Genomic DNA, 23,006 nt, shown 5'->3' on the forward strand with positions numbered 1-23,006 from the left:
GGGTAATTACAGAAATAGAATGAATATCTTTATGCCAATTCACTTGAACAGTAAAAGTCAAAAAATACAATTTACTAAAACTGACATTCAAAACATAGAAATATAAATAGTCCTACATCTTCTTAAAATTGAAACTATAATTTTTTTTGGAAACTATAATTTATAATCTTCCCAATAAGTAATCTAAGCTTGTATGGCTTATTTATTTATTTATTTAGGTATCAGGGATTGAACCCAGGGGGCACTAAACCACTGAGCAACATCCCAAGCCCTTTTTATTTTTTTGAGACAGAGTCTCACTAAGTTGCTTAGGAACTATCTAAGGTGTTTAGGATGGACCTGAATTTATGAATCTACTGTCTCAGCCTCACAAACTGAGGCTTCTCTATTTGACTTCTCTATTGAATTCTTCTAAACATTTAAGAAAAAAATACAAATCTTATCCACACTCCTTTAGGAAAAGAAGGAATAGTACCCAATTTGTATTATATGAAGCTAGCAGAATTTGACACTACAATCTGACATGGATATTACAAGAAAGGAAAATTGAATGAGCCCATATGGTAAAAACATTAAACAGGATACTAGCAAATCATATGTGCCATGCAAAATACAGCAAAAAAAAAAAAAAAGCATTGCAGCTATTTCAATAGTGGAAAAGGCATTATAAAGAGAATAATATTTGATGATCCAGTTGGATTTATTCCAAGAATGCAGGATTAGTTGGTTACTTTTAGAAATCCATCAGTATAATTTATACACATTATCAAAAGAAAGAAGAAAAATTATATTATCATGTAAGTACATGCAATAATGTATTTCATAAACTTCCTTACACATAACAATTCTTAGCAAAAGGGACCAGAAGAGGCCATATATGTATGGAAAGACCTATAGCTAACATCATACTCATTGGCAAAAGACTGAAAGTTTCCCCACCAAGATCAGGAACAAAAAATGCCTGCTGTGGCCACTTCAATTCAAAATACTAGGAGAAGCACTAGTTTGAGAAATTACATGAGAAGGAGAAATTTTTAAGATCCAAACTTAAAATGGATAAGTAAAATAATTTCTTTTCACATATAAATAAATAGAATCTTCAGATTCTACTGAAGATTGTACACACACACACACACACACACATGCATGCACGCGCACACACCCGAGCGCGCACACACACACACACACAAAATCCTCTTAGGGCTAATAAATTAATTCAGAAAAATTTTAGGATACAAAATCAACCATTTTATTACAAATGGCAGACTTGAAAAAAATGGGAAGAACAATTCTATTTATATCATAAACAATAAAATAATTAGGAATAAATTAAATCAAAAAGGCAAATGACTTGTACACTGAAAACTACAAAATGTTGCTGCAAAAATTAAATAAAGGAGATAAATAAGTGGAAAAATATCCCATGTTCATGGATTAGGAGATCAGATTATTATTAAAATACTAAAATCCTAATGGTGTGTTTCACAGAAATAGAAAAATCCATCCTAGGATTTTATATGAAGTCCAAAAGCACCCCTGAATAGATAAAATGATCTTGGGGAGGGGAGAGAAATTTAAAGACTCATACTTTCTAATTCCAAAATTAACTACAAAGCTAGAGTAATCAAAAAGTGTGGTACATAAAGAAAGACATATAGATCAATGGAATAGAACACAGAGTCCAGAAATAAACCATCACATATATAGTCAATTGATTTTCAAAAAGGGTGACAAGACATTTTAATGGGAAAAGAACATTCTTCTTAATAAATGATGTTGGAAAATTGTACATCCACAGGCAAAATAATTATATTGAACTCACTTTACATCATATTCAAAAATTAATTCAAAATGGATCAAAGATTTAAACTACAAACTTCCTAGAAGAAAATATGAGGGAGGAGGTCTTCAAGATGGTGGAATAGAGGAGGTGGCTTTCCTGTTGCTCCATGGCATGAAACCGAGAAAGCAGACAGCAGCTTCTCAGCAAGTGAGGTACTAGAAACCTACAGGGACACTATAGTCTACACGGTAGAAACTACTGCCTCAGATCCATTCTGTTAGATGGTAGGTACACAAACAACATGAAAAAAAGGAAACAAATTGTCTCAAACAAACCAAGATACTCTGATAACAAATCCATTGACACCACAGTGGAAGAAATGTCAGAGAAGGAATTCAGAATGTCCATAGTTAAACTGATCTGTGAGGTAAAGACAGTTTAAGGAATGAAATCAGAGAGAAGATACAGGAAGTGAAAGATCACTTCAATTAAGAGATAAAGATTCTGAAGAAAAACAAGCAGAAAGTCTCAAAATGAAGGAATCAATAAACCAAATTAAAACTTCAAGTGAAATCATTACCAACAGACTAGATCGCTTAGAAGACAGTTTCAAGCAATGAAGACAAAATATATAATCTTGAAAACAAAGTTGACCATTGAGAAAAGATGTTAAGAGACTATGAACAGGGCTGGGGATGTGGCTCAAGCGGTAGCGCGCTCGCCTGGCATGCGTGCGGCCCGGGTTCGATCCTCAGCACCACATACAAACAAAGATGTTGTGTCTGCCGATAACTAAAAAATAAAAAAAATACTAAAAAAAAAAAAAAAAAAAAAAAAAAAAAAAAAAAAAAAAAAAAAANNNNAAAAAAAAAAAAAAAAAAAAAAAAAAAGAGACTATGAACAGAACTTCCAAGAAATCTTGTATAACCTGTAAAGATTTATTGGGATAGATGAAGCCTTAGAGATTCAAAGGAAAGTAATGCACAATTTTTTCAATAAAATAATATAATTCTTTATTTCCCAAATAAAGAATGAAGTGAAAAATCAAATAGAGGAGGCGTATAGAGCCCCAAATAAACAAAATTACAACAGAACCACACCAAGGCACATTATTATGAAAGTGTCTTACAAAATAAGTACAGAATGTTAAAAGCTGCCAAAGAAAAATGACAGGTGACATTTAAAGGGAAACCAATCTGGATCTTAGCTGATTTCTCAAACTAGACCCTCAAAAGCAAGGAGGTCTTAGAATAATATATACCAAGCTCTCAAAAAAAAAAAAAATGGATGCCAGCCAAGAATACTATAGTCAGAAAAATTTAGCTTCAGAATTAAGGATGAAATAAAAACCTTCCATGATAAACAAAAATTAAAAGAATTCACAGCTAGAAAGCCTACACTACAAAACATACTCGATACGATATTTTATAAAGAAGAAGTGAAAAATAAAAGTGAAAACCAGCAAAGGGAGGAACTACACTAAAAGAATAGTGACTCAGTGGAGAAACAAATTCAAAATTTAAAAATAAATAAATAAATAAATCAAAATGACAGGGAATAAAAATCATTTCTCAATACTACCATTGAATGTAAATGGTCTAAACTCACCAATCAAAAGACACAGACTGGCAGGTTAGATTAAAAAACGAGACCCAACAATATTCTGTCACCAAGGGACTCACCTCATAGGCAAAGGCATCCACAGACTGATGACAAAAGGATGGGAAAACCATATCATTAACATAGATCTCATAAACAAGCAAAGGTTTCTGTCCTCATACAGATAAAGTGGGCTTCAAGCCAAAGTTGATCAGAAGGGACAAAGAAGGAGATTTCATACTGCCTAAGGGAAATATACATCAACAAGACATAACAATCATATATATTTATGCCCCAAACAATGGAGCACTTACATACATCAAACCAACCCTTCTCAATTTCAAGAAGTAAATAGACCACAACACAATAATACTGGGTGACTTTAACACATCTCTCTCACCACTGGATAGATCCTCCAAACAAAAAATAAATAAATTATAGAACTAAAAAATACAATTAATAATTTAGACTTAACAGACATATATAGAATATTTCATCCATCAGATGAAATATTTTCTTCTCAGCAGAACATAGATCCTTCTCTAAAATAGACCATATCTTAGACCACAAAGCAACTTTTAGCAAATACAAATAAATAGAGATAATACCTTTTATCCTATCAGATCATAATGGAATGAAATTAGAAATCAATGATAAAATAAAAAAATAGAAGCTATTTTAACACCTGGAGGCTAAATAATACTCTATTGAATCATGAATATAAAGCAGAAGAAATGAGGGATGAAATTTTAAAAAATACTTAGAGATAAATGAGAATAGTGATATAACATATCAAAATCTCTGGGACACTATGAAGGCAATGCCAAGAGGAAAGTTTATTGCATTGAGTTCATTCATTAAAAGGATAGAAAGTCAATGAATAAATTACCTAACATTACATCTCAAAGCCCTAGAAAAAGAAGAACAAATCAACACCAAAAGCAATAGAAGACAGGAAATAATTAAAATCAGATCTGAAATTAATGAAATTCAAACAAAAGGAACAATCAAAAAATTGACAAAAAATTGGCTCTTAGACAAGTTAACAAAGAGAGAAAACTCAAATTACTAAAATTCACAATGAAAAAAGGAAATATCACAGCAAATACTACTAAAATATGAAAGAAATCAGAAAGTATTTTGAAAATTTATACTCTAATAAAATAGAAAATCTTGAAGACATCAACAAATTTCTAGAGACATATGACCTAACCAAACTGAATCAGGAAGAAATAGAAAAAATTTAAACAGATCAATTTTAAGCAATGAAATTGAAGACAGCATCGAAAGCCTACTTAGAAAGAAAAGCCCAGGACCAGATTCTCAGCTGAGTTCTACCAGACCTTTAAAGAAAAACTAAACACCTATCCTCCTCAAATTATTCCATGAAATAGAAAAGGAGAGAACCCTTTCAAACTTGTTCTATGAAGCTAGTTTCACCCTGATACCAAAATCAGACAAAGACACATCAAAGAAAGAAAATTGCAGGCCAATATTCCTGATGAACATACATGTAAAAATTCTTAATAAAATACTGGCAAATCACATACAAAGACATACTACAAAGATAGTGCACTTTGATCAAGTGGGGTTCATCCCAGGGATGCAAGGTTGGTTCAACATACAGAAATTAATAAACATATGATTCATCACATCAATAGACTTCAGACAAGAATTGCATGATTCTCTCAATAGATGCAGAAAAAGCATTTGACAAAATATAGCATCCATTCATGTTCAAAACGCTAGAAAAACTAGGGATAGTAGGAACATACCTCAACATTGTAAAAGCTATCTGTGCTAAACCCAAGGCCAACGTAATGCTAAATGGAGAAAAACTGAAAGCATTCCCTCTAAAAACTGGAACAAGACAGGATGGATGCCCTCATTCACCACTTCTATTCAACATAGCCCTCAACTCTAGCCAGAGCAATTAGACAGAAGAAAGAATTTAAAGGGATACAAATAGGGAAAGAAGAATTCAAACTATTTGCTGATGATGTAGTTCTATATTTAGAAGACCCAGAAAACTCCACCAGAAAACTTGTAGAACTCATGAATAAATTCAGCAAAGTAGCAGGATATAAAAATTAACACCCATAAATCAATTGTGTTCCTTTACATCAGTGATGGATCAACTGAAAGAGAAATTAGAAAAACTATCTGATTCACAAATAACCTCAAAGAAAATAAAACATTTGGGAATCAATCTAACAAAAGAGGTAAATGACTTCTACAATGAAAACTACAGAACACTAAAGAAAGAAATTGAAGAAAACTTTAGAAGATGGAAAGATCTCCCATGTTCTTGGATAGGCAGAATTACTATTGTCAAAATGGCCATACTACCAAAAGTACTATATAAATTTAACACAATTCCTATGCAGGTTCCAATGACATTCTTCATAGAAATAGAAAAATCAGTCATGAAATAAATTTGGAAAAATAAGAGACCCAGAATAGCCAAAGCAACCCTTAGCAAGAAAAGTGAAGCAGGAGGCATCACAATACCAGACCTTAAACTATACTACAGAGCTATAGTAACAAAAATGGCTTGGTATTGGCACCAAAACAGATGGCTCTAGATACATTCTAAGTGTATCAAGGACCTAGGCATTAGATCAAAGACTCTGCACCTACTAGAAGAAAAAGTAGGTCCAAATCTCCACCATGTTAGCTTAGGAACAGAATTCCTCAACAAGACTCCAAAAGCACAAGCAAAATTAAAAATCAATAAATGGGATTGTATCAAACTAAAAAGCTTCTTCACAGCAAAGGAAGTGATCAAGAACATGGCGAGAGAGCCTACAGAATGGGAGAAAATCTTTGCCACATGCACCTCAGCTACAGCATTAATCTCCAGGATACATAAAGAACTCCAAAAAATAGCATCAAAAAAGAAAAAACAAAAACAAATAAACCAATCAATAAAAGGACAACGGAACTTACAGACACCTCACAGAAGAAGAAATACGAATGGTCAACAAATATATGAGAAAATGTTCAACATCTCTAGTAATTAGAGAAATGCAAATTAAAATTACACTGAGATTCCATCTCACTCCAATCAGAATGGCAACTGTCAGGAATACAAGTAACAATAAATGTTGGCGAGAATGTGGGGAAATGTACACTCATGCATTGATGGTAGAACTGCAAATTGGTGCAACCACTCTGGAAAGCAGTAGGGAGATTCCTCAGAAAACTTGGAATGGAACCACCATTTGACCCAGTTATCCCACTCTTTGGTATATACACAAAGGACTTAAAATCAGCATACTACAGTGATGTAGCCACATAAATGTTTAAAGCAGCTCAGTTCACAATAGCCAAGCTATGGAACCAATCTAGGTGCCCTTCAACAGATGAAGGAATAAAGAAAATGTGGTATATACACACAATGGAATATTGCTCAGCCATAAAGAAGAATAAAATTATGGCATTTGCCAGTAAATGGATGGAACTAGAGACTATCACACTAAATGAAATAAGCCAATCCCAAAAAACCAAAGCCAGAATGTTCTCTCTGATATGCAGATGATAACTCAAAATAGGTGAGGGGGAGAGAGGAGTGGGGAGGTTCACCATATTGGACCATGTTGTGGGAGGAAGGGAGGGGGTATGGGAATGGGAAACACCGTAGAATGAATTGGACATAACTTTCCTATGTTCATATATGAATACATGACCAGTGTAACTCCCAAGTTACACTCCATGTATGTTTGATATGTCAAAATACATTCTACTGTCATGTATAACTAAAAAGAACAAATAATTTTTTTTTAATTTTTTAAAAAGAAAATATGGGGGAATCTTCATAACATTGTATGTAGCGATGATTTATTGGTTATGACACCAAAAGCACAGGCAACAATAACAACAAAAAAGATATTTGTATCCGTTAAAGGCAAAAAAAAAAATCTTTGTTCATCAAAGGACACTATCTAGAGGGGGGCAGCCCATGGACTGAGGGAAATATCTGTAAATCATGGATCTGATGAGAGATTAATAACCAGAATATAGAGAGTTCCTACAAGTCAACAACAATAAAACAAACAACTCAATTCAAAAGCAGGCAAAAGACTTGCTTAGACATTTCTCCATAGAAGATACACAAATGGCCAAGGAACCCATGAAAAGATACTCAATATCACTAGCCACTGGGGAGATGCAAACCAAAGCCACACCCAGATACCACTTCACGCCCATTAGGTTGGCTATTATAACAAATATCAATAAGGGGTAACAAGGTGGGGGAGGAATCGCAATCCTTGCACATTGCTGGTGGAATATAAAATGATGTCGCTGCTAAGGAAAACAAAATGGCAGTTCCTCAAAAAATTAGACATGGAATCACCATATTATCCAGGAATCCCACCCTCATCTGTATAGTCAAAACTAATGATGGCAGTAACTCAAACAGATATTTACACAGCCACATACGTGGAAGCATCATTCAAAATAGCCAGAAAATGGAAACTATCCAAATGTCCATCAACAGATGAGCAGATAAATGAAACATGGTATATACATACAATAGTCTATTATTCAGCCATAAAAAGAATAAATTCTAATGGATGAACATGGATGAACTGTGAAAACACTATGCTAAGTGAAAACAGCAAAACACAAAATGGCAAATCCTGTGCGATTTCCACGTAATACACTGTCTAGAAGAAGCAAATTCATAGCAACAGAAGATGACAGTGACTAGGGCTGAGGATGGGGCTCAGTGGTGGAGCGCTTGCCTGGCATGTGTGAGGTCCTGGATTCCATCCCCAGGACCCCTCCCCATACACACACCCGAAGAATTGCCAGGGGTTGGAGGAAGAAGGAATAGGGATTCGTTTTTTCATGCACAAAGTCTCTCTTAGAGATGATGAAAACGTTTCAGAGGTGGACAGTGGTGGTGACTGTACACTGTGAATGTACGCACTGCCCTGAACCGTATGCTTAGACTGGTTCAAGAAGGGGCAGAGTGTGACACAGTGGTAGAGTGCTTGCGGAGCATGCACAAGATCCTGAGTTCAATCCCCAGCACCACCCCCCTCCCAAGAAAAAAAGATTCAAAGCGTAAACTTCATGTTGTATGTGTTTTAACCATAATTTGGGGGAGGAAGGATTAGGTGAAAAATATTAGGGTTTCACTAAGTTGCTAGGGCTGGCTTTGAACTTGTGATCCTAATTTGATCCACTGCAAAAAAAAACCTACATCAAACATCAAACTCAATGGTAAAAGACTGAAAGCTTTTTCTTGGATATCAGAATCAAAATAAGGAGGCTCGTTACCACCACTGCCATTCAATATTATGTTTGAGGACTTAGGCATTGCAATAAAGCAAGAAAAAACATAAAAGTCTTAGAAATGAAGACATAAAAATGTTATTTATAGAAAGCATGATCATGTATGTTTTAAAAACTATCAGAACATGTAAACTACCAAAACAAATAACAAGTTTAGCAATGGTTGTAGGAGAGTAGTCAATCAATATTTTTAAAAAATCAACTAGGCTTTTCTTTTTTCTTTCTTTCTTTTTTGGCACTGGGGATTAAACCCAGGGACCCTTAATCAATGAGCCACTTCCCAGGCCTTTTTATTTTTTATTTTGAGACAGGGTCTCACTAAGTTGCTTAGGGCCTCACTAAGTTTCTAGGGCTGACTTTGAACTCTTGACCCTCCTGCCTAAGCCTCCTGAGAGCCACAGGGAGGACAGGCATATATCATGGTACCCGGCTCAACTGTACTTCTATATGACAAATAAATAATTAGAAATGAGAAAAAAAAATCACGATGTTATCAGAAAAACATAAAACACATAGAAATAAATCTATTCAAAGACACGTAAGACTGCTACACAGACAACTAAAAAGAATTCCTAAAAGAAATTTAAGATCTACACCATTTGACCCAGCTATTCCTCTTCTCAGACTATACCCAAAGGACCTAAAAACAGCATACTACAGGGACACAGCCACATCAATGTTTACAGCAACACAATTCACAATGGCTAAACTGTGGAGCCAACCTAGATGTCCTTCAATGGATGAATGGATAAAAAAAATGTGGCATTTATACACAACGGAATATTATTCAGCACTAAAAAAGAACAAAATCATGGCATTTGCAGGTAATGGATGGCGTTAGAGAAGATTATGCAAAGTGAAGTTAGCCAATCCCCCCCAAAAAACAAATGCCAAATGTTTTCTCTGATATAAGGGGGGGTGACTCAAAGTGGGGTAGGGAGGGAGAGCATGGGAGGAAGATGTATTTCTAGATAGGGAAGAGGGGTGGGAGGGAAAGGAAGGGGGAAGGGGAATAGCAAGGATGGTAGAATGTGATGGACATCATTATACAAAGTACATGTATGAAGACTTGAATTAGGTGCCAACATACCTTATATACAAACAGAGATATGAAAAATTGTGGTATATATGTGTATTTAGAATTGTACTTGTAATGCAAAAAAAAGAGTACATGTGTAATGGCATAATTTGGCATGAACACACTTTATATACAGAGTTTTGAAAAATTGTGCTGTATATGGGTAATAATAAGTGTAATGCATTCCACTATTGTCATGTATTTAAAAAATAAATAAATAAAAGAAAGAAAAAAATTTAAGATCTAGACAAATAGAGGAGTATTGCATTTGTGGGTTGCAAAACTCAATATTATGACGATGCCAATTTTTGTCAAATCAATGGGCAAATTTTTGAGGCAGTCTCAATCAAAATCTCAGCAGGGTCTTATGGAATTTCAAAAGCTGATTCTAATATTTATATGGAAATGCACAGAGCCAAAAATAAACAAGAATTTTAAAGAACAAAACTGGAGGATTTATAGTATCAGATATCAAGACCACAGAAAGCTTGTATTGATACAAAGTCAGAAAAATATCAAGAGAACTGCATATACATATGTGTATGCCAACACACACACACACACACATATCCACAAATGTTCATAGCAGTCTTTTTTGTGATAGATAAAAACTGGAAGCCAGGTGTGGTGATACATGCCTGCATCCCAGCTATTCAGGAGGCTGAGGCAGGAGGATCACAAGTTGGAGGCCCACCATGACAGCTTAATGAGATCCTATCTGAAAATAAAAGATAAAAAGGCCTTGGGATGTAGCTCAGTGGTAGAGAACCCCTGGGGTTAACATCCAGTACCAGAAAAGAAGCCTAGAAGCAACTCAGTTGTCTGTCAATAGTACGGGTAGATTGTGAGATTGTGGTATATTTACACTATGGAATACTATGCAGAAATGAAAATGAACATATGTTAACTGTACACAGGACCAATTCACAACAAGTTGAGTGAAGAAAGTATCACGAAGATTGCACACTGTGTGATTCAATTTATACAAACCTAAAAATAAGGCTGGGGAGGTAGCTAAATGGTAGAATGCTTGCCCAGCATGCTGCAGACCCTGGGTTTGATCCCCAGCACCATAAAAAGTAAATAAATACATAAGCAAAATGAACCTGTGTTCATTCTAGAACAGGCGTTAGAACACAGGAGAGAGTGACCTTTGAGTAATATGACATGGCTTCCAATAATCCCTTTTGTTGGCCTGGGGAGGCACTTAGATGGGAATGGTCACTGTGATCACGTGAGCTGGACACATACAATTGGTAGGCCTTTCTGGATGTTATACCTCAACTAAAAATTGCCTGACAATTTCCGGGTCAGTTTGGCACCAACATCAGTGCTACTAACTGCTGATCCATCCTGGCTCTCTTCTGCCCCCCTACCAGGGGGAACACAGTGCTAGGGAGGGACACAGAGGAAAGCCACAGCTTGGGGACAAGGGGACCTCCCCTCCAGGAAGTCTTCCAGGACTTCCCTTTTCAATCTACATAGGCTTTTGGGGGAGGGGCGGAGGGTAATGGGATTGAACTCAGGGGCACTGGACCACTGAGCCACATCCCCAGCCTGACTTTGTATTTTATTTAGAGTCAGGGTCTCACTGAGTTGCTTGGGCCTCAATTTTGCTGAGCCTGGCTTTGAGTTCAAGTTCCTCCTGCCTCGGCCTCCGCAGCCACTGGGCTGACAGGCTACATCGTCTTTTTCATAGATACGATTGTTACTTTTGTCACCCCCAAGACCGAGAGCTCCCAGGACTCAGGAGCTGAGAACAGTGACATAAAAACAAAAATAACATTTGTTGGACAGTGTCAGTGTGTCCCGGAGTTTGTCACCTCCTGAAGGCCTGTTCCCAGGCCACCAGACGGGAGGAGGACAGTGGGCCCTGGCCACTGGGCCTGGGCTCCCGAGTCTCCGGGAATCGGGCTGAGCTGCAGCGTGGTTTGGGGAAGGTCCCTTTCCAACCCTGCCCAGGGGGGTTTGGAGCTCCCTGGGGTCAGGTCTCTGCTGACAGCTCTCAGGACAAAAGCGGAGGTCAGAGGCAACTACTCCTGTCCCACCTCCAGGCCAGGGGTCAGGAAAAGCCCCTGGGAAGGGAGAGCCCTGCTCTGGGAGTGAACTGACCTCTGCCTCCCTCCACCCCTCACCGACTCACCACCGGTCTCCCCGGCCCGCCTCTGACCCCCGCTGCTGCAGTGAGATCTCGTGTCCCTGGCTCTTAAATAAGAGGAGCGTGGCTCTGCCTAGGGACATTCTCTGCCCGCCTGGGAGGTTTGGGGGCTGCAGCAGCCTGTATTGGGCTGGCTGCGGGAGCCAGGGTTCCAGGGACAGGCACTTAAAGTGGCGGCCCCCAGAGCATTAGGAGGGAAAGACAGGTATCCCGCCCCTCACATCAGACAGCTCCCCCTTGTCAGAAGCGGAAGCTTCCAGAGACAAAGCCCTGCCCAGGAGGCTTCTATTTCTACCATGGCCAGAAATAGCCCAGAGAGGAGGGCCACCTTGGCAAAGATGACATGCCTCTCTACACCAGAGACCAGGGGCAGATGCTGGGCCCAGCAGGCAGACCCGGAATAGACCTGGGAGCAGGGCACCAGAGGGGGCCTTCTACCCAGCCAGCACACCTGCCCAGACACACATACAGCAAGCACACACAGTCCAGGCCTTCTAGGTCAATGCCAGAAAGGAGCGGGAGCAGTCAGGACAGTTGACTTGCAAGCCAGGCGGTTGAAAGGAAAGGAAGAGTGGCCAGGCCTATAATCCCAGCAACTCGGGAGGCTGAGGCAGGAGGATTGCAGATTCGAGGCCAGCAATTTAGTGAGGCCCTAAATGACTTAGCGAGACCTTGTCTCAAAATAGAAAATAAAGAGGGCTGGGGTGTGACTCCGTGGTTGAGAGCCCCTGGGTTCAATCCCTGGTACAAAAAAAAAAAAAAAAACTATAACTGAAAGGAAAGCAGGAAGGGGGAACTGAGAAGCCGAGTCTCCTCCAGGCCTTTCCCATTCCCTCTGCCCTTGGCCCTGACACCCGGGCAGGTGCTCCTTGGGAAGCTGTGAAACACGCAGGTGCAACGAGGTCACCTACTTAACAGCCTCCCTCCCGCTGTATTATTCATGGGCTCCCTTCTTCCGGCACGAGCTCCAGTTTCCAACAGCCCCTGGGCGAGCAGCAGGCCTGGCTTGGCAGGTCAGCCGGCTGGCCAGTCCAGCCCACAGAGGCGCCCCACGCTGCGCACCAGACCCCCCTCCGTCTCTCTCCCAGGAGGGAGCCTCTGGAGAAGTAACTGAGTCCCCAGCAGCGCTTCTGGTGAAGCCAGGCACAAGAGGCTGAGGTTTCCAGAAGGAGCCACGACACACACACCCCACCCACCATATCACACACACACACCCTGAAGTGACTGTCCCAAACATGGCCCTCAGAATAAGTGTGGCAGCTCCTGCAAGGGCCATGCCTTACCCACTTCTGTATCTGGCATGGTGTCCCATGAAGAGCAGGCGCTTAATAAACCTCTGTTGACTTGTCCCTCTTCCCAAAAGGATGGACATCAATCTGATAGGCGTGAAGAACACGCCTGAGCCATTGGAAAGGTCGCTCTCTGGGTTTGGAGATTGCCGTGTTATTTAAATATCTACATATATTTTGTAAATTCCATGTAATTTAAGTCATTGATAGAGTGACAATTAATAAAAAGGCCACATGTGTATTTATTTACCATGACTGACATGCACCACAGTTCACTCTGCCACGCATCCTGTGGACTGAACCCTTGAAGGGGCGTTTTCTTTTCCTGTTTTACAGATGTGACACTGATCCTGAGAATTCAGGCGCTTGGGTCAACACAGGACCGTAACGAAAGTCTTGACACATGTCCCTGTCCACGCGGGTCCCACTGCCTGTGGTTGCCATGCACACCAACACGATCCAAATACAAAATCCGGATTCTCTAACGAGGTCGTTAGGGCCCAGACCCAGACAGTCCCGCCTGGGGACAGTTGAACGTACTTGGCCAGAAACACCATGGGCAGCTTGAGCCATCCTGGCCAACAGCAGAGAACACCATGAGACTTTTCATTCATTCAGCAAACACTTATGGAGCACTTACTGTGTGCAGGCACTGTTCTAGGCTCCTGAGTATCAGCAGGGGACGGGGGGCTGTGACAAATGTCAGGACCCCCTGCCTTCAACACCCTAATTTTACAGACAGGGAGAGCTGAAGTATGTGGGCTTCCCAGGGGGGACCTGCCCTGCTGAGAGGCCCCTTGCTCGCTCCCATGGGGGTTTAAATCACCCTCAGCCTCACTCTCTTGCACCCCGTGCCGGATGCTGTAGGCACCCAGATGTTCAGCTCAGCCAAGGTCAATGACAGGTGAAGTCCAGAAGCAATAAACACACCCCCAGGGCCAGACTGAAAGGGGCTGACCCAGACCCCTGTCCAGATCCTGATACTGCCCATGAGCCTGAAGTGGGACTTCTGTCCCTTCTGAGCTGTTCCCAACTGGGCTCAGCCTTCCCTAGGCGGGGCATCAATCGTGATTAAGGTCCAACGCACAGGCTCAAGCCCACCCCACCGGCTGCTAGCAGTAGGGCCTTGGGCAGACTGCTCAACCTCTCTGTGCCTCAGATTTATCACCTATAAAATATGGGAACAGCATATTGTTGTCACATGGAGTTGTCACATGGAGCAGGGGAGGTATTTCAGGTGAAGTGCTGAGTGCAGGGCCTGACATACAGTAGGTGCTTTATAAATGCTTCTTGTTATGACTGTCAGCTCTGATACTAAGTATATGACAGAGGTCACAAATTGGCCATCCACAGGCCACCCACAGCTGAAGGGTTTTCCTCGTGACACCCACGTCCTGAGGGCAAGGGAGCTGACACTCAGGAGCCTAGAACCGTGCCTGCACACAGTAAGTGTTTGCTGAATGAATGAAAAGCCTCATGGTGTTCTCAGATCTTTGAAGTAATTGGTAACATTTACACTAGGGAGAGTTTAACTGGCTTTATTTTTATAATATGGATTTCTGGACACCTTTGACGCATCAAAGGGTCTGGCCAGCCCAAAAGTTGTTCTGCCCACAAGCCTTAGCAACAGAGGCAAAACGGTAGCAGCAGCGCCCCCTTTGGACAAGGTGAGCATGTGCAGTTGCCCCAGCACCTGTGATAGGCACCTGCAGGTCCACCCTCAGCCCAGGACCAGTCACAATGAGGAAGGTTTACCAGCCCCACAACACATACCCATGAGAGAGGAGACGGGCCTCCAAGCTGGCTCAGCCCCACATGACCCCGTGGTATCCAAATCCCCTGTCGACAGGACAGGTCTGCAAAAAATGTTCCATGTCGACCCAACTTTCTGCATTTTCCAGTGGCCTGCCCCCCGCCTCACCCCCATGCTTAGAAATCTCCAAAGTGCAAGCCGGGTGTGGTGGTGCATACCTGTAATCCCAGCAGCTAGGGAGGCTGAGGCAGGAGGATTTCAAGTTCAAGGCCAGCCTCAGCAAGGCCCTAAGCACTCAGCTAAACTCTGCCTCTAAATAAAATATTTTTAAAAGGGCTGAGGATATGGCTCAGTAGTTAAGCGCCCTCCAACTTCTCTAAAATATGTTAACCATGGCAGGCTGCCCTCCACGTCAGTCCCCAGTGTCCCATGGAGAGGGCACATGGCATTCCACACACTGCGAGAGTGGTGTCTGGAGCTGGGGGTTCTGGGGGAGACTAAGTGGGCACGTGACCTCTTTTTCTTACCACTCCCATCCCAGCCTCCAAGAAACCTCCCCTGGCCACCCCAACTTCCCCCTGGCACACCAGGAACCTGGTGTTCGCTAGAGCACCCGTCCCCGTCCCCATCCGTGGTTGTCTTTTTGGTGTGTTTATCGTCTTTGTCCCCAACCAAGACAGTAGCTGCCACTGTATGTGGCCTCTGAGCATCTGAAGTGGGCTTGGAAAGAGAGGCCTGGGTGGAAGGCCTCTAGAAAACCAGCTCACAGTGAGTCCAAATCAGGATGTGCTCCACGTGCAAAATACACACCCGATCCTGAAACTTCTTATGGGAAAAAAAAGCGTCAATCAATTGTGCTATCGATTACATGTTGAAGCAACAACATTTTGGACACACTGGATAAAGCAAAAATCAATTACCAAAAGTAATAGCACCTGTGTCTTTAACTTTTTGCAAGTGACAACTAGAAAATTCAGAACTCCACCCGTGGCTTGCATTAATTTCTGGTGGGCAGGATTGCTGTAGATTCTCAGCATGAGTCCCCAGCAATGAGACAGAGGCTGGCACATGCTCAGTATCGGATGGCTGGATGGCTGAAGGAAGGACCTCTCCTGATGGCAGATGTGGGGCCCTAAGCGCAAAAGAGGATGGATTTGGAAGCCACCCCCCTCACCTGTCAGCATGTTCTGGCTTTTTGATGGCTGCAGACCCATGTTTCTCCAGCAAGGAGAAAGCCTGAGACCACCACGGAGGGGCAGAGAGACCCCTGCACAGAGTTTCGTCAGCTTGGTTCTCTGAAAATGGGCTCAGCACAATCCTGGCCCCAGAAAAGAAAGGCAAATCGGCTTCTCCAGATCCAGGGGCAGCTCAGAGCAGGAGAAGGGACGTGGGGCCTGGGGGCAATGGTGGCTAGGATCCTCTCTCTGCAGGGCCAGCCAGTGGGTGTCTCTGGAGGGACTTGGAGCAGACTCGCCTCAACCCTGGCAAGGCCGGGAACAGTCAGCATTCCTTGGGGACAGTACTAGTGATACACATGGACACCCCGTCAGGGTCACAGCTGCCCTGTCCCCTCCTCCTCCGCCCCGGCTCTTTGCTCTATTTCCCTTCCCCCTTCACTTCCACTAGCTCCCAAATTACAGCCTTCTCTCAGCAACAGACACAATCAAGGTAGCACGCGGGCCCTTGTCACAAATGGCATCTCAGGTCCTCTCCAGATGGAAGATGGCCTTTAAAGAGGATGGCAGGGCCGCTAACAGCCTGCCTCGGGAAGACGCATCTCCAGGAAGGCGCGGCCCCCAAGAGCCTCCTCCCTCTCCCGCTGATGATCTGCAGGAAGCTCAGGGGCACTGATTGGGCTGCTGGGGCGGGGGGAGCGGGGCTCTGCCCTTGACCGGCCACCACCCGGGCCAGTTCATCTCAGTTTCCTCCACTGTAAAGTGGCAGAACCAGCTGGGCTCTGGACTCCTCAGTCCCCGAGAGGAGGTCGCAAACACAGATGGCCAAAGGGGCTAGGAACTAGCAAAAATGGTAAAGCGGGTCCATATGAGGTGACAGGGAGAGGTAGGGACTGTCGAGAACTGAGGGCTGCAGACTCACCCAAAGCCACTTAAAAGGAGGCTGTGGGCAACACTCACGCATGAAGGAACCACAGCAAAGTCAGAGGCATTACTGGGAGTGGAATGAGATGGTCTGGGAGGGACAGGGGTGGGGGGAGCCCTCAAGGTGCTAGAACCTCCTGTGTCTCCTTGGCGGGGATGGGGGGGGTCACACAGGTGCACCCACGTGTGAAAATCCACCACTGGCATTGAGGGTCTGCTCACCCCCTGATGTGCACAGATTCCTCAATGAAAGAATTTTTAAATAAAATTAAAGCGATAACCACAACCCAGCGCCAACCAACAGCTGTCAACCGAGAACCTGGACCAGAGGTCACCAGTGCTAATCAGAAATGCCCAGATATGGGCTTTCATATGAATCTACTGGATTTGTAAACGTTATCAGTAAGTAATTCCCGGTTACAGGACTAGCGATACAAATATTGAGTGTACACACGCACACACTCAGTCTTCAGGCAGAACTGAATTTATGAACTTAGAAACTGTCAAGCTCTGAAAACCAGGGGAGGTTTCACCTATTTTTGCCAGAATAGAATGTGCCTAACACATAACTCAGTAAAAGGGAAATAAAAAAGTAACCATATTGTGCTTTATATACTATGTGCCAGGTTTTCTATAGGCCCACCGTGAGCCTGCGAAGCAACTCAAAATTATTTCAGGTTTTTTTATTTTTATTTTTTTTAAGGTACTGGGGATTGAACACAGGGGCGTTTAATCACTGCCCTGCATCCCCGGCCCTTTTTATATATTTTATTTAGAGACAGGGTCTCGCTGGGTTGCTTGGGGCCTCAGGCTAAGTTACTGAGGCTAGCTTTGAACTTGTGATCCTCCTGCCTCAGCCTCCTGAGCCGCTGGGATTACAGGTGTTCACTACCTTGCCCCACAATTATTCCCATTTTACAGATGAGGAAACTAAGGCCTGAGCAAAGCTTTATGCCAGAGCCAAGGCTTCAGAGCTCAAGAGCAGAACTGTTGTCCAACCCCAGTTCTGCCTGCCCCCCAGCTGCCTTATAAAAATCATGAAGGGAAAGAGTGATGATCAAAGTCACAGCTGGCCCTGGAGGGGTTTTAGAACAATATAAGTGCTAAAACCAAGCACGGTGTCACCCTCAGCCACACAGCCTCAGAGAGTCTTTGACATTTCCCACTCCCCTTCCACCAGCCAAGGGACCTTTCCCTATCTGAGTATGACACAGCCCCAAGAGCACAAATCCTGAGGCTCAGAAGTACAGACCTACCTCAGAGCCACTACAGGACCCAGAGACCCCACTCCCCAGGACAGAACTGGATCACACCTCACAGGGGAAGCCTAGAAAGTCATCTTCTTGTGGCACTTCTTCAATATGCCAGTTTCTCACTGACAGTGAAGTTGGTGACAATGTGCATTTCCTGCCCTATGGGACTCTACAGAGCTATTTGCATACTGAATCCAAATAAATATGGTCCATAAATGTTCTCATGTTTTGTGAATTGGCTCTTTTACAAAAATTTTTGTAGACATTCATATCAAGCTATAGAAATTTCCAGCACCCCAGAAGCACCTCTTGTGTCCTGGTCATGAAAGTCCCAGGGGAACCATTATTCTGATATCTGTCACATAGAAGGGTTTTGCCTACAGCTGCTCCTTTTCTAGGAGCCCTTCAGTTCTCCGCAGTCCCCACCACTCCCTACTGTCTTATATCTGGCCCTGCTTTACCCTTTGTCTGTATCCTAGCCCCTCGAGGCATGTGAGTTTGAGGCCCCAACTCCAAGATCACGTGCCTACAGCCAGGAGTCTAGCAAGATGGGCACCAGACTCTCTCCTTGGGAATAACCAACATGAACAGTTGGAACTGCTTATAGACACAGAAGTGCTTAGTGTGTCGATGCTCACTTAGTACTAGGGCTGGAGAAGGCGAAGGGCCATCACCTGACAGTACCCATTCAGTTCTCCAGTGATGGAGCACCCACCCACTCCCTAGTATGGTGGCCCCCTGGGGAGATAAGGAGGAGAGACACAGCTTGAGCCTTGGGGATAGCACCGGGCAGAGCAGGGAGAAGCATCATCAAGGAAGGACAGTGAGGGAGGGGCACAGGCTGGGAGGAAGCCCTCCCCCACCTGGGGGCCCAGAAGGCTCCCGGGAGTCGTGACTCCAGAGCAGTGTCCCACAGAATGTGCAGAAATACAGATTCTTCTGGAGAACTGGAGAATGAACCCAATCCCCTCGCCTTTTCCACCAAAAGCAAAATACTCCCACCCTGAAATAACCCATCCAGCAGGGTCTCATTCACAAGTGACCTTGCTCACCTACTAATGACAAACAGCATGGGCCCAATACTGAGAGGAGCCCGAATCAAAGCTCAACATAAAACAAAATGAATAATAAAAAAACTATCATTGAATAAGAAACCAATCAGCCCAAAAGCAATTAATATTTAAAACCATCTATATACATGGAACACTGAATGTTTTAAAACCCAAAGGTTCAAGAAAACTGTAATACTTTATTCACTAAGTCATTTAAAAAAATTTTTTTTTAGTTGTAGATGGACACAATACCTTTGCTTTATTTATTTTTTATGTGGTGCTGAGAATCGGACCCAGGGCCTCACGCATGCTAGGCGAGCACCCTACCACGGAGCCACCACCCCAGCCCGTCACCTAGACATGTTAACTCATTGATTCTCAAAGCAATGAAAGAATGCTTTCACATGGCGTCATGCTTTGTAAGACCCATGACCACACCAGTCTGCATCCTCAGCTTCTCCTAGGCACGTGGCACCTGACAGAGCTGCCCTCTTCCTGCAGAGGCTAGCTGAGGAGGAAATGGTGCTCTTTTTGGCAGGGCTAGGGTGTGGGAGCCACATGATGACCTTCCATCTGTGACACAGGGCTCCACCAGGTCTCTGATCCAAATTTCAGGCCATCCTGGGTCATCATCATTGTTTCTCTAGAGGACCAGGGGGTGTCCTGCCACCATTCCTTGGTATCAACCTCAGAGCTTAGGACCTTCCAGGGCAGTAGAGGTGGTATGTCCAGTCCAGATTGGGTGGGGGGGAGCCTAGCCAGTATCTCCCCCTGTGTGGGCTGTCCCAAGTTGGCCTTAAGCAGCTCTCCCTCTCCAGATCCCATGGCCACCCATCTGGGAGGAGTAGACGAGGTGGAGAAGGGTTGCTTCATTTCTTCTGCTTCTGCCCCAGGAGCCCTGGAGGCAGAGCGCGTGCAGTAGGCTCCCTGCCCGCCTCTTCCAGGCCCGTGTGCACCCACATCAAGGTACTAATTGCATGGACAGTTGAGCTGACACTTGGATCTGCTTAAAGGCCCCCAAAACACAGACAGCCTTGTGGCATTAGCAGGTACAACCTCGAGAAGCCAGCAGCAGATGGTTAACCTAAGTGTAGCACAAGTGTCCAGGCGAAGAAGTTTCATCTGGTTCTCACCCTGGTGTTCAATCCATTGCCTTGTTCGACAGGCTGCCCCCAAGAGGCTGGGCAATGCTCATTCCCTGGAAAGCTAAGGGCACCTGCATTCCTAACGGGCTCCTAGGTGATACAGACGCTGCGGGTCAACAGGCTCCACTCAAAGCTGCGGGTCAACTCAGAGCTGCCAGGTGCCGTGAGACCTCCGCCTCCCAGAAGGAGGTGCATTTTAAATCAGCACTTCAGAAAGGTGCTCTTTAAAACACTGAGCTCAAAGAAATGAACCTCAAATGGTAATGTGACAAGGTAAGGTGGCTCCTAGGGTGGGGCAGCTGTTTTGGAGGCAACCAGGACCATCAGTCACCATAACCTCAAATCCAGCACTCTGATAAGCAGCTGTGAGGAGCACAGCTATTTATAGCCCAGGAAGGCCAAGGCAGACCTGTGGTTGGGGCCGCCAAGGCCAGGGCGCTGGCTGGGGGCCTCCCACCCTGGCTGTTCTCCAGCAGCAGGGCAGAGTTTCTGTTCACACCAGTCACTTCTGTAGTGCCACCTTTTCAGTTCAAGGTGTACTCTAGCTCTCTGCCATGCAGGCAAGTCGGCCTTCCTGCCCTGCCCAGCCCTGGAGAAACAGCTTCAAGCATGGCTATTTCTCCAGCCAAGGTGCCCCTTCCCAGCCCCTCCTCAGCAGGGACATCTGGCCCCTCACCCTCAGGTGCAGACCGCAGTGCGCCTATCCCTGCACCAGGAACCAAGCATTCATCCAAGCCAGCTCTCCCCAACCGTGGGCTGACTCATCGCCACCTTGCACCTGGCCCCAGTCAGTCTGGAGGCACCCACCCCCACCCCACAGCCTAATTCTTCCCTATGCAAGGGTCTGACTCCACCCAGCACACAAACACGTTCACACACACACACACACACACAATCCTTGTGTCTTCCCAGTTTATTTCGAATTCAAACTGGGTTGGGGGCACTTGCTAAGAAGCTGAAAGGCTAGGGTCAATGTCCCTCTGGTCCCAGAAGGCAAGTACTCTGAAGAGGCAGGTCTGCTTTCTGTGTTACTGGGAAGGGTGGAGGCGTGTTCCTACCCAGGAAAGGCTAATTTCCTCTCGTAGGCCCGACAGCAACAGGGCTGGGGCTGGGGTCGCAGAGGTGCGGCGGCTAGAGGCAGCAGGGCACTGGATCTCCGTTCTCTGCACAGAGGCAAGGGCTCCAGGTGCCCGCTCCAGGAAAGAAGGCACTGAGTGCCCGCTGGCTGGCCCTGCCGCCACCCTGGAATGCGCGGACTCTGCACGAGTCCCGGGCTAAGCTGCCGGGAGAAGAGGAGTAATGCTCCCGTGGCGAGCCCCTGGGGACCGCCAGCCACCGCTACCACCACCGGTAGCCGGCCAGCTCCAGGGCACGGGAAACTGAGAGTGAGCTGCCGCACGAGGCTCTCAGCGCTGCGAGGGGCGCGACTTCTCATGGTGGGACCGGATTGGGGAGGTTACAAGAGTCCCTTGGGGTCTTCCGTGGGCTTAGGAAGGGGGTGAGGGGAGAGGAGAGCTACGTGATTTTAGATTCCTCCAGCGCCACTGCCCACCCAGCCGTGGAGGTGCGCCACGCCCCATATCCACGGTCCAAATAGGGACCCAGAGCCCAGAAGGGACCGGCTTGGAGCCTAACGACCTCTTTATCCCCGAAATTTTCCCCACCCAGACCTGGACCCTCTTTGTTGCGCATAGAGAAAAGCACCTGAATACTCGCGGTCCCGGAACGAGGGTGGGGAGTGGGTGCGTGTCCTCCCAAGGCCAAGGCGGAGGGAATTAGAGTTCCCGGGAATTAAAGTTGCCGCGCGTCGGTCCGCGGGCTCGGAGCGAGGCGCAGGGCCTGGGCCAGGGGCATCGGGCAGGAGGCCCCGGGCGCCCGCCGCGGGTGATGGCCGCGACGGAAACAAGTGGCTTGGCCGCTGCGGTCTCAACCCCGCGATCCAACTTTCCTGCCGCGCGGCTGGCGAACAGCGCGAGGAAGGGAGGGAAGCAGGGAGGGAAGGGGCGGTGAGCGACTCTGGGTACCGTGTGCGTGAATGGAGCGGCGCCCCGCCGCGCCTCGGGCTCTCCTCTCCGCCGGATCCGCCCCCGCGGGCCGCCTGCTCGGGCCCTGGCCACCGCCGCGTCTCGCCGCCGGCACGAAGGCTCATCCGCGGTGCGCCGGCAGCTCTCCGGTCCCTCGGGCCGCCCGATCGCCGCTCGCCAGCTGCAACTTCAGGCGCACCGCGGACTCGGACTAGGCGCACACCGAACGTCCCGAGGCTCTGCACCCCCGCACTCCATTCCCGGGGCCGGCCGCCCCGCCCCGCCGGCTCAGCGCCCGGCAGCCGTCGGACGCGTTCTCTGGCCACGCATCACGCCAGCCGCCCGCGCCCTCTCTTCCGAGCCACAGCCGGTGCTCAAGTCCGCGATCAACTTTCCCTCGCTGCCTCCGCCCCGCTCGCCCCGCCCAGCCCGCTCCTGACGCTCCTCCCGCACCTCCCGCCGCCGCCCC

At 45.3% G+C, this 23,006-nt stretch overlaps 1 protein-coding gene across 1 annotated transcript in view; it reads right to left on the reverse strand.

Moving 5' to 3' along the window:
- The window catches only part of Cdh23 (cadherin related 23), a 390,629-nt gene extending 367,703 nt beyond the window's left edge, over positions 1–22,926 (reverse strand). Inside the window, exon 1 of the mRNA XM_048808827.1 lies at positions 22,538–22,926. The gene's annotated coding sequence lies outside the window, so the exon portion shown is untranslated. The remainder of the gene's footprint in view (positions 1–22,537) is intronic.
- Positions 22,927–23,006: the final 80 nt, after the last annotated feature.

This window comes from Marmota marmota, unplaced genomic scaffold (assembly GCF_001458135.2).
Source record: "Marmota marmota marmota unplaced genomic scaffold, marMar, whole genome shotgun sequence".
Classification (NCBI taxonomy): Eukaryota; Metazoa; Chordata; class Mammalia; order Rodentia; family Sciuridae; genus Marmota; species Marmota marmota.